General features: G+C 43.5%; 1 long non-coding RNA gene across 1 annotated transcript; it reads right to left on the bottom strand.

The window, feature by feature from the left end:
• Window positions 1-610: 610 nt before the first annotated feature.
• On the bottom strand, window positions 611-10,125 carry LOC123609678. Its single transcript, XR_006717888.1, has 3 exons — window positions 9,735-10,125; window positions 2,660-3,007; window positions 611-955 (listed from the first exon to the last, which is right to left on the bottom strand). It is a non-coding gene; the product is annotated as an uncharacterized LOC123609678 (long non-coding RNA).
• Between the last annotated feature and the right edge of the window lie 1,366 nt (window positions 10,126-11,491).

The following is an 11,491-nucleotide window of genomic DNA, read 5'->3' as shown; positions in this document are numbered from 1 at the left end:
ATTCCACTGGGGACTAAGTTGTGAAAAGAGGGAGAATCTCATTTTTGTTTCTTGTTTGTTATTCAAAGAGTATTTATAGGAAATTGCAATATTGCTTTTCTATATGAATCAGTCACTGTGTGGCCACTTTCAGAAGCTAGAAGTAGAGAAAAGATATTCTTGGTTTTAGAAAGATGGTTCTAATGCCCTATTTCTGTTTTTCAATTTCCTGTTTCATGCTTAAGGAGATTATTTTTGCTGTCCGTTAATTTTGCTACAAAATGTTGTTTACATTAAATAACAAAGACCAAAAATTAATTCAGTCGGCATTGTGCCTTTCCTCTCATGACTTCCAATGATTTTTAAAATAAATCACATAGACGGGGTTTATTTTTTTGCTTATTTTCTTTTTCTTTCCAGTTTTTGAAAAAAAAAAAACTTCTTGATAAAATAAAAACACACATTTGGGGCTCCTGGGTGGCTCAGTCGGTTGAGTGTCCAACTTCAGCTCAGGTCATGATCTCGCAGTTCGCGAGTTCGAGCCCCACATCGGGCTCTGTGCTGACAGCTCAGAGCCTGGAGCCTGATTTGGATTCTGTGTCTCCCACTCTCTGCTCCTCCCCCACTCGTGCTCTCTCTCTCTCTCTCTCTCAGAAATAAAGAAACTTAAAAAATAAAATAAAATAAAAATAAATAAAAAAACACATCTAACATTAAATATCCTTAAAACCTTAAAAGTCCAGAACAGGATGTGATCACACAATAAATAAAAACCGTTCGGTCCAAAGAAACACATCCTCCTTTTACAAAGTTGATGTGGTTTCTACCGTGATCCGCACAACTTGTCTGTTGCATTTCCAACATTTCTGCTGCCAGAACGTATCTGCTGACTGAAGTTAATTCTGTTAAATGGTATTTTCCGAAAGTTTTCCTTTTGTAGTTTCCAATTTGGTTTAATTTGGAGAAAGAACATTCACTGCAGATAGAACGACAATGAAAGAGCATATTTTAGTAAAACTCGTATACATGCCACTCTGTTTTATAATAAATGTTTCAGCAAATTTCCAGATATTCATAAGCTTTTGACTATCACTTGTTAATGAGTTTATGCAAAGCAATAATACTTTGGTGAGTGATTCATTATTCACTTGAATTTTTTTGTGCCTTCTGAGAGTTTATCATAATGAATCTTTTATTTTTTATTTTTTTTTAACGTTTATTTATTTTTGAGACAGAGAGAGACAGGGTGTGAATAGGGGAGGGGCAGAGAGAGACGGAGACACAGAATCTGAAACAGGCTCCAGGCTCTGAGCTGTCAGCACAGAGCCCGACGCAGGGCTCGAACTCACAGACCGCGAGATCATGACCTGAGCCGAAGTTGGATGCTTAACCGACTGAGCCACCCAGGCGCCCCCGTAATGAATCTTTTAAATAATGATTTTATTAAAGGCAACTTCAACCAAAGAATAGTTTTGCTGATTTTGAGCTGCATATCACAATATTGCCATGATATTGACTTGATGAGGTTTTGCGTTTCGGATTCCTTTTCAAATTAGGAAGGTAATATTTGCTCAGGTTTTTTGGGAGGTTCAGATGGCTCCCCAGTCACTCTCTTTGATTAAAGTTTTTTTTTTTTAATTTTTTTTTAACGTTTATTTATTTTTGAGACAGAGAGAGACAGAGCATGAACGGGGGAGGGGCAGAGAGAGAGGGAGACACAGAATTGGAAGCAGGCTCCAGGCTCTGAGCCATCAGCCCAGAGTCCCACGCGGGGCTCGAACTCATGGACCGTGAGATCGTGACCTGAGCTGAAGTCGGACGCTTAACTGACTGAGCCACCCAGGCGCCCCTGATTAAAGTTTTTTTAAAGTGTCTTTTTAAGTATAACACATACATGAAACGGCATAAATCCTAAGTGTACAACTCAGTGATTTATACCAAAGTGAACACCCCAATGAACAACAATGTTTTTGGAACTGCTTTTTGACAAACACTGAGGCTTTTGTATTTATATTCAAATACATATTGACTTAATTTTTCTCTTTTATTAGTCAGGCCTTTTTCTTTTCTATCTGGCCTTCTGGGAGATATGCTTTGCTTTGATTCACTATGTCCCTAATTTTGTCTTCAACTGCTTCTATCCCATCATTTAACCCCTTTATTGAATTTTTTTTTTAAGTTCTGATAAACATTTGAAATTTCTAACCATTCTTTCTTATTCTCCATTTGATCCCCTTTGCCCCCATAGCAGCCAGTACTTGCTTTAAAGAGACAATAGCCAGTGAAATCGCTCTGAGGATGACAAGGTATCTCTCGTGATTTCTTTTTGTCTGTTTCGCCAGAGGCCACCCTGTGTTCAAAACAGTCTTTATTTTGCCTCTTGTTCCTTTCCCTTAAATGTCTAGCGATCCTTTGTTGACTGCGTATGTGAGCGATTCAACATAGGTTGACTTAGTGGATTTCTCTCATAGCTGTGCTTCCTTAGAAGGCAATTTCCCGAATCGGAAAGTGGGTGACAGCTCTGTGGGAGGGCAGGTTCACCATGGGCAAGCTCCCAGTTAGCAGGCACGTCTGTGTGTGGAGCCAGGAGGGAGGCCTTGAGTGGCCCAGCCATTCTGTGGTTTGTTGATGATGGGTTACCTACCCTGTTCCCTGCCCTACCCACGTTCATTCTTTTTACCCGCTGGCCGCAAACTTGGAGCCTCTGTAGGTGGGGATCACCATCGCATCTTTTCACTTGCGTGTTTTGCCTTGTGTACCCCTCTCCTCTGATACCCTGCTATGGTCCTGCCTGCTTCCTGGCTCCCAGACGTTTCTCCAAATCCCTGAAATTTCTGCTGATGACATCCTATTCGTGTCCAGCATTCTAATGGACATATCCATCCTTTAAATGTCTTTGTCGACATCGCGATAGGAACTTGGGAGGTAGGGTAGACAAATACACATGCGCCATCAGCCATTTTGATCTGGATTGTACTTACAGGCCTCAAAATATTTTATTCGGTCAATAAGGCATTTCTATGTTTCCCTAAGACAGAAAGAAAAGATAGAATTATGTTCGTTTTTCTAGTGGAAAAACTGCCAGTCCAAAATGTCGGAAGAATGATGCATTATCACCTTACCCTTCTATGAGAGTAGCATAATTATAAGATGCTTAGTCTTTGAGTCAGGCGACCTAGGGTAGACTCTTGGTCCACCACTTATTAACTAGGTGACGCTTACTAACAAGGTGACAATGTGCAATTACTTGCGCTCTCTGCACCTCAGTTTTCTTGTCTGTAGAGATAATGATACCTTCTTTTCAGGATGTTAGGAAGATCTGAGTACTTAGCCTAGTACCACAGGGGGTACTAATCTATAAACAGTAACCAGAAGAACAGCAGCTATAGTAACATTGCTATCATCCCAGTCAAAAGAGACATTCTCCCTGCTATTCTATCTTTTCTAGACATTATTGTTCTAATTACTCAGAATTATTAGACCTTGATGGGTTTGAGTTTTGTTTGGATGACCTTCGACCTCTGACTCTGGTTTAATCTCCAGATTGCAGGGAGCGTGGTGAAGATAAGAGAGAACAAATTAAACACAGATGACGGAACAGCATGAACATAATAATAATGCTTTATGTTTTTATAGCAAATGTTTTCTAGCCCTTATCTCATTTCTTCCTTCAAAACATTACGATGTGTGTAGTTTAGGTATTTATTGGACATTTATGCAATACCCCCCCTTTTTTTTTTGAGCAAGTTAACTTGCTGAGCCTCTGTTGTGGAGGACAGCAATCATTTCCCCAACTAACATGGGATTTTCAAATGACCCATTGAAATCCAGCGTATTTCTCTTGATACTGGGGCCTTTGTTCTAAATGACCGAACGCTTCATTTTAAGAACTAAGACAGATGTGCTTCAGTAAGTATCTTGTGGAAAGCACTGTCCTATGCTAAGAGTGTATATGTTTTTGAACTCTTAGTTTTTTCCTATTGGGGCAATCCTCCACGGAACTTTACTATCCAAAACAGGTGGAAATGGGAGCTGCCTTCCTTAAGGAGAGTCTGGGAGGCTGAACTCTGCCCGGCAGGTGCCACGTTTGCCTCCAGTCACCGCCAGGATAGTGGCTACAGCGTCACATCTTCACACTTGTAGGGCTCTAGGGAACAGTTTGAAAACCACTGATCTGATTTATCCCAAAGATGAGTTTTCTGGTTAATATGAAAAAGCTACCATTTTTGAGTGCCACGTGTAAATGCCCAACCAACATGCCCAACAGTTTTCATCCTCCCGGTAACCACTCTTGGAAGACGTTTACTCTCCCATTATACGGTAAGGACACCACGGTTCAAAGAGATGACTAAGGTAACCAACATCCCACAGCTAGTAAACGGAGGCGTTGGCTTTTTACTCACAACTGGCTGCAAATACTAGGTCTTTCTCCTGCCTCAGAATAAATGAGGAAATCTCTAAGTCCTCTCTGGCAATATAATTTTATGATTTTAAGATTCTTTTAAAAATAAAAGCATAGGGGTGCCTGGGTGGCTGAGTCGGTTAAGCGTTCGACTTCGGCTCAGGTCATGATCAACTTTGGCTCAGGTCATGATCTCACAGCTCGTGGGTTGGAGCCCCACGTCCAGCTCTGTGCTGACAGCTCAGAGCCTGGAACCTGCTTCGGATCCTGTGTCTGCCTCTCTCTCTGTGCCCCTCCCCCGCTCACGCTCGGTCTCTCGCCATCTCTCTCAAAAAAATAAGAGTATAAAACATTGATCAAAACAGTAAACGTGGAGCTAGAGAAGGCATTAGTAGAACAAACAAAAATGAAACTTGAGCGGAGACAGACGGATCCATCATAACCAGCTAGCCTGTTTTCTCTGACCAATGGGCCTTTCTAGATTTATTGTAGTGAGAAGCATCGTTTTAGATGTCTCCTTTCCAAGCAGTTTTGCTTGATTTCATCTTTTTCAACACGAACCCTTGTGTCTCACGTTTCTGCTCACGGCCATTGGGTCCTGTTTCATTTGTAATTGATGGTCTACTTTCAGACCCATTCTGTCCATTTCTTAATTTTCAGGACTCTCTGCGAAGGCATCGCGCTAAGTGTGCAGAGGCATCACCGCTGCCTCTCCGGTGAAAATGAGGGAGACGTGCAGGGAAGAGGTCGCAGGGACCTCTTCCTACACATGTGAGAAGCACAGAGATTATTACAGGGATACAGAGGTAGCAGAGGTCATTTTTCTCTGGTCCAGTCAAGAGAGGCTTCACGGAGGAAAAGGAGCTTGAACTGAGCCTCCAGGATAGGTGGGGTTCTGGGTATGGAAGAGATGACAGGTGAGGGGAATTCTGGGTGAAAATGGGACAACCAGCAGTCCACCTGGCTAGAGAAGAGGGCTGTGTCTATGGCACCATTACCTATTGGCGAGAGTGAAGGTACATCCTGCTGACCCGATTTCACTGTGGGAACATAGACCTAGTAACAGCACCTCATTGCATAGGAGCCTGTCTTGAGTGTTTATGGAAATAATAAACAGTGTTTCACAAAAAGAGGGGAAAGGCCCCTTCTACCCACAATCTTTCCCCTTTTGTCTGCACCTTGGACCGGGAGTCGTGTGGAAAATCCTCCTGAGACAAAACTCTGGGGCTGTATTGGTTTCCTAAGGCTGCCATGAAGAAGTACTTAAAACAACAGAACTTTATTCCCTCACAGGTCTAGAGGCCGGAAGTCCGCAATCAAGGTGCTGGCAGGGCTCCCTCTGAAAGCTGCAGGTGAGGATCCTTCCTCCCTTGTCCCAGCTTCTGACAGGTTGTTGGCAACCCTTGGCATTCCTTGTTTTTTTAGCTATGGCACTCCCGTCTCTGCCTCCATTGTCACATGGCCATTTCCTTGTTTCTCTCACTTCTTTTAAGGACCCCAGTCATATTGGACTAAAGGCCCATTTTACTCCAGTATGACGTCATCCCAACCAATTGCATCTGCAACGACTCTATTTCCAAATGAGGTCACCTTCTGAGGTACAAGAGGTTAGGGCTTCAACATATCCTTCGGGGGGACATAAGTCAACCCATAACAAGGATGGACAGGACAATTGTGGAGAAGAGTTTTGGCTGAAGAGGACAGGTGAAGCAAAGAGAGGACTTTCCTCACAAGTCTCTGTGAAAATTTGGGGTTGTAAGGCAGTGAATGAAGTACAAAAGCTGGGAGAGGAGAGGGAAGAGGAGAGAGGCGGACGCTCTAGTGGCTAGGGGAACTTGCTTACTATGACTTTGTGCCCATCGAACAAGATGGAGACATGACGCAGACCTTGATCCCACATCACTTCAATCCCCATGATACATGGCCCAGGCAAGTGGGAAGAATAGGGAAAGGGTAGATAATTCAGTTGGTTGGAAAAAGAATATTTGAAAGACGTTAGCTGCCACTTGGGGTAAAAGTAACAGACTTCTGCTACCACGTCTGATGACATCATTGGATACTGGTGCAGTTAAACCCAGAAGCCAAGTTGCAAAACCGGTGCATACAAGATGATGCCTTATGGTCAGGGTGTTCGTAAAAAGGACTTAGGAGGAAAATCATCCAGAAAAAGCACAGGCACATGCGTCCTGGCCAAACGTTTCTGTTAGATAAAGAACCCCAATTCAAGACACAATCTAAGAGCTTTCAGAATAACTAAGGCAGCTTTGGGGGAAAGTCCCATAATCAACATGTAGAGATAAGCCTAAGAAAGACATGCTGTGTATCTCCTTCCTTCGGACACTGAGTGGCTCCAGAAGTCTCTGTTTCCCATCCCCGCCTTAGTATTTGGATTATGATGGGTCCTCGCTGGCTGTCAAACACACAAAATCTGACTTCACTAAAAATAAAGCAGGGTATATACCGAGAAGTAACACTAAGGAGAGAAATCAGTAAAGGGGAGCATTTCACCTACAAACGTAGATACTATTGTCCTCACATTAAAAATGTAATAAGAATCAATAGAAAGACAAACAGAGCAGAATTAAGAGTGCAGACAGAGACACAGGAATACATTTAAGATATGATAAAAATGGTATCTCAAACATATGGGGAAAGTTTGACTTCTTAACAAAGGTTCTTTATTATCAGACAACTTGACTATCAGACAACCGAAGAGTCTCTTGGAAAACTATATAAATGGATCTATACATCACATGAAATACCAGGGAAAACTCCAAATGAGTTTAGAGGTATCAGTGCAAAATATAAACCCATTTGTTTTTCTGAGAAAATTTGGAGGAATTTCCGATGTAGCAGCTGGGAAGCCTTTCTGTGACTCAGTATTCAGAAGAGGTAAAGGAAAAGATTGGCAAACCTACCCAAGTACAAATACAATCCTTGGTGTGGCAAAAACCAAAAGACAAGTGACAACCTGGGGAAAATATTTGCAATTTAATAATGGACTAAGCGCCTCATAGTTGGAACATTCTTAAATCATCATCAACTCTAAAAGAAAAACTGACAGAAAAATGGCAAAATGCACAAGCAGATAATTCATAGGAAAATACAAGGCAATAGCATATGAAAAAATATTCAACGAGACTTCTAATAAAAGAAATTCAGATTAAAATTATACTGAGGTGTTTCTCACCTGTGGGATTGGTAAAAAAAATTGAACAATACATTCAAGTTGGAGCTTCTGACACTTCGCGTATTGTAGACGAGAGTATAAAATGATACAACCTCTACGGGCCGGGGCATAGCAACATCTAACAAAATTCCAAATGCATTTATCCTTTGGCTCTGCTTCTCAGGAGCCTCCCAAAATACACCTCCACCCATACAAAGCAAGTTTGCACAAAGCCGTTAATTGCAGAGTTATCTGTGATAACAAAGGATTGGCAGTGCAAAGGGCCATTAGTGAGGTTTTGGATAATAAACTAGTAAAAGGGACGCGAACACAGTGGACTACTTGAGAGCCACATAAAAAGAATGAAAAAGAGTCCTACAGACAGAGAGTGTTCTCCAGGATACATTGCTACGTGAAAAAAGGTGCAAAACAGTGCTGTGCTATGCTGTATTTGTCTATGAAGTCAGAGGAAATCAGAATATATTTATACACGTATAAATATATTATTTATGCATTTATATACGCATTTATATATGCATTTATATATGCATTTATATTTATATATATTATATATGCATTTATACACGTATAAATATATTATTTATGCATTCGTGCATGTGTGTATGCTTATGTGTTCTGGTTCTTTGGCAGAAAGAAACCCAGGAGTTGTAGTCACCTACAACAGATGTGGGGAGGGGGCTGGGGTAGAGGAGATGGGAATACAAGGGAGACATCTCTGCGAAAGCCCTTTTATATGGATTTGATCTTGAACCATGCAAATGTGTTATACGATGAAAAGCAAAATGAAGCAAAAAAGAAAACAAATGAACATGTCAACTAGGCTATTTAAACAATCATCAGAACCAGAGAGATTCTTTTCTGTGTTCTTGGGTTGTTGTTGTTGTTTTTTTTTTAATCGTCTTAGAACAGAGAGATTCTTGGGTTGAAATTGGCTCCATAAAATGATAAGTACCAGATAATACCTCTGGTGCTCACCGACCTCTGGAAATGTCAGTAAATACAGAGAACGAGAGCTCAGTTCACGTGCCCAATGACGGGCATTCGGCCAGCTCTGGAATTGTCTGGAAGGATGGAGGGTAAAGACTGCTGACTCTGGAGATGGGGTAGACTTGGGTTGAATCTGCCGTTTCCCACTTCCCAGGAGAGCAGTGGGGTCTCTCTGAGCCTGTTTCCTCATCTGTAAAGGAACTGTAGTAACACCTTTCCCACAGGTACTGTAAGGCTTACGTGAAATAGCACACAGTGAGCTCCCTGGTCCACACAGATTAGCTCCTCCCTCCTCTTTGAGGAAGGACAGACAGAGCACAGAAAGAAGAGATGACCATGAGCTCCGGTGACCTCTAGCCTAGGAAGGAGAGGGTCTGAAGAAGAAAGTGCACTTTTTTTTTTACGGTATATCTATAAAATTTAGGTTCCATTCTCCCAGACTCTGTGAACACGGCAGACAGAAGGTTCTTGTAGGGGGCGGGCAGAGGCATTTGTAGAGCAATACACTGTGTAGAGAGAGGAGCCTGAGAACACCTGCTCAGGGACCCAGAGTTAAACCCAGTCCCTTCTGGCCTCCGCTGTCTGCTTCCTTCTTCCTCTAAAGTAGGGTTTCTCTTCTTCTCTGGAATTCTCCAGAAACGGCTGGAAAGGAATTTAGATCCCTTTGTTTTCTTTTGACCTCCGACTCATACAAGTGACTCGGTGTCTGCAACCGGGGAAGGAATGAGCTTTGAAAAATGCCCGCAGAAGATTTTTAAATCTTCGAGTTCAGTCTGGATGCTACCGGGGACTAGACCTGGGGTTATTTTTTCACTGATATAATTTTGTCTCAGGAAGAGGCCGAGACACAGAAGTCCCAGTTCCTGGGGCTGTCAAAGGTGTCTGCAGCCTAGGGACAAAGTACGGCTGGGGATGCCAACTGGAAGCAAATGTAGCTCCTGGTTTTGGTTGCAAAGTTGCTGCCGTAGAAGCTGATGGCAGGTGGACAATTACTTTTTGAGTTCGACCGATTAAGGAAAAATTTTAAAAAATCTCTAGAACATTTAGGTAAATTAATCTTAAAGTCAGACTCATTCATTCACTCACTCACTCATTCATTCATCAAAGAAACGTGTATTGTGCATCTATCCTAACAGCTTGCATTCGGGTTGGGAAGATAGAAACTAAGGAACCTACCTGATTAAGGTATTTGTCCCAGTCGAGAGGAGAGTTCACTTCAAGGGGGATGTCAGATTCTTAGGTTTGGAAGGAATCTTCGATATCATCCTACCTCACCCCTTGTGCCACAGACCGAGATGCTGAAACCCAGAGCAATTCTACCCAAGCAATACAGCTAAGTAAGGGCAGAGCCTAGGATAAGCTCGGGGCCCTCAGCCCTGTTTCCATCACGATCTTTTCAACGAGTGCGCGAGAAGGAGTAAAAAAAAGGCTGGGAAGTACATATTTATTTGGTATGGTGGAGAAGGTAAATCGATGACCTCGTGTTTTCTTCCTTAAACTTCTGGAAGAAGAGAATTCTTTGAGGCCAGGTGCCGGGCGGGTAGGAAAAACGCATTGAATTAATCATTTCTTGATTCACTCACAAGTATGGGCTTCTTGGGAGAACATCCACTAAGATCGTGAAGGAAGGCTTCAATGTGGTCCGCCACGCTAAGGAAAAATGAGTCCCCTTACTCTCTCACATACTGGCTTCCTTTTCAAAATATGTCTCTCTGAATAAAAAGGCCCAGCTCTCATGGTTGAACTTGGATTCACTTGGTCTCTATGGCAACCACAGCAAATCCCCACAAGTCACAGGAAAAGGGCACTTGACATCCTGAAGCATAATAGACAAACCCTTTCTATCGTAGCCACCCCTCTCCCCGCTAGAAGGGAAGGCGACACTATCAGAGACACATTCCAGTGCGGCCAAATCAAAACCCTCCTGCCCCCAGCCGGATCCTTGAATCTGTTGCCAGGTCATCAGAAAACCACCACTTGTGACAGCTTCCGATGGCCCTCTGACGCTCTCCCCTACCACCCTCACCCCCAGCCCAAACAGAATCGGATGTAGTTGCAGTGTAGATGTATCAGAAACTGGTTTGACCGGATCAGACAGACAGTGCAAAGGAGCAGTGGCTGTCACGCGTGAGGTTTGATTCTTTCCCATGAAGAGTCTGGAGGAAGGCAGCCTAGCACATCCACAGCTGCTCGACAAAGCCGTTAGGGAAACGAGGCTCCTTCCGGTACACTGAGCCACTGCCCGTCCCTAGGGATGACTCCTCATGGTGCACAAGCTATCACGGCCTCAACCCAGGTGGATGGCGTGAAGGGTGGGTGCCTCCTGTCTCTTAGGGAGGTTTTACTACAATCGCCCCACGACGTTTGCACCGACATCTCAGGAACCGGCACTTAACTACTTGGTTACACCTGGCTGCAGGGGAGAAAGGGCCATACGTCTCGATTTCTGAGAGCCTCGCGCCCATTTCCAAAGCAGGAGTTGTATTATGAGGACGGAGGGGAGCCAGCGTGAGCTGCGGTCCCTGGCGCTGCGTGAACACTTCCTTGCATCTCAGTCCAAACCGAGGCTCAGTTTTAGCTCCTGGCTCCGGTTCACAAGCCCGCTGTCTTTGTAGAGGGGCACCTGGGTGGCTCCGTCGGTTGAGCGTCTGACTTCGGCTCAGGCCACGATCTCACGGTCTGTGAGTTCGAGCCCCGCGTCGGGCTCTGTGCTGATGGCTCAGAGCCTGGAGCCTGCTTCCGATTCTGTGTCTCCCTCTCTCTCTGCCCCTTCCCTGCTCATGCTCTGTCTCTCTCTGTCTCAAAAATAAATAAAAACATTAAGGAAAAAAAAATTAAAAAAAAAAAAGATCGTCTTCGTATAATGACGGGCTAGTGACCTCAGGTCACAGTACTGGTGGGGAGATTACCTCTCAGTGTAGAGGCAGCAGTAT

Source organism: Leopardus geoffroyi, chromosome B2 (assembly GCF_018350155.1).
Source record: "Leopardus geoffroyi isolate Oge1 chromosome B2, O.geoffroyi_Oge1_pat1.0, whole genome shotgun sequence".
NCBI classification, from domain to species: domain Eukaryota; kingdom Metazoa; phylum Chordata; class Mammalia; order Carnivora; family Felidae; genus Leopardus; species Leopardus geoffroyi.
This window is presented reverse-complemented; position numbering and strand designations above follow the sequence as displayed.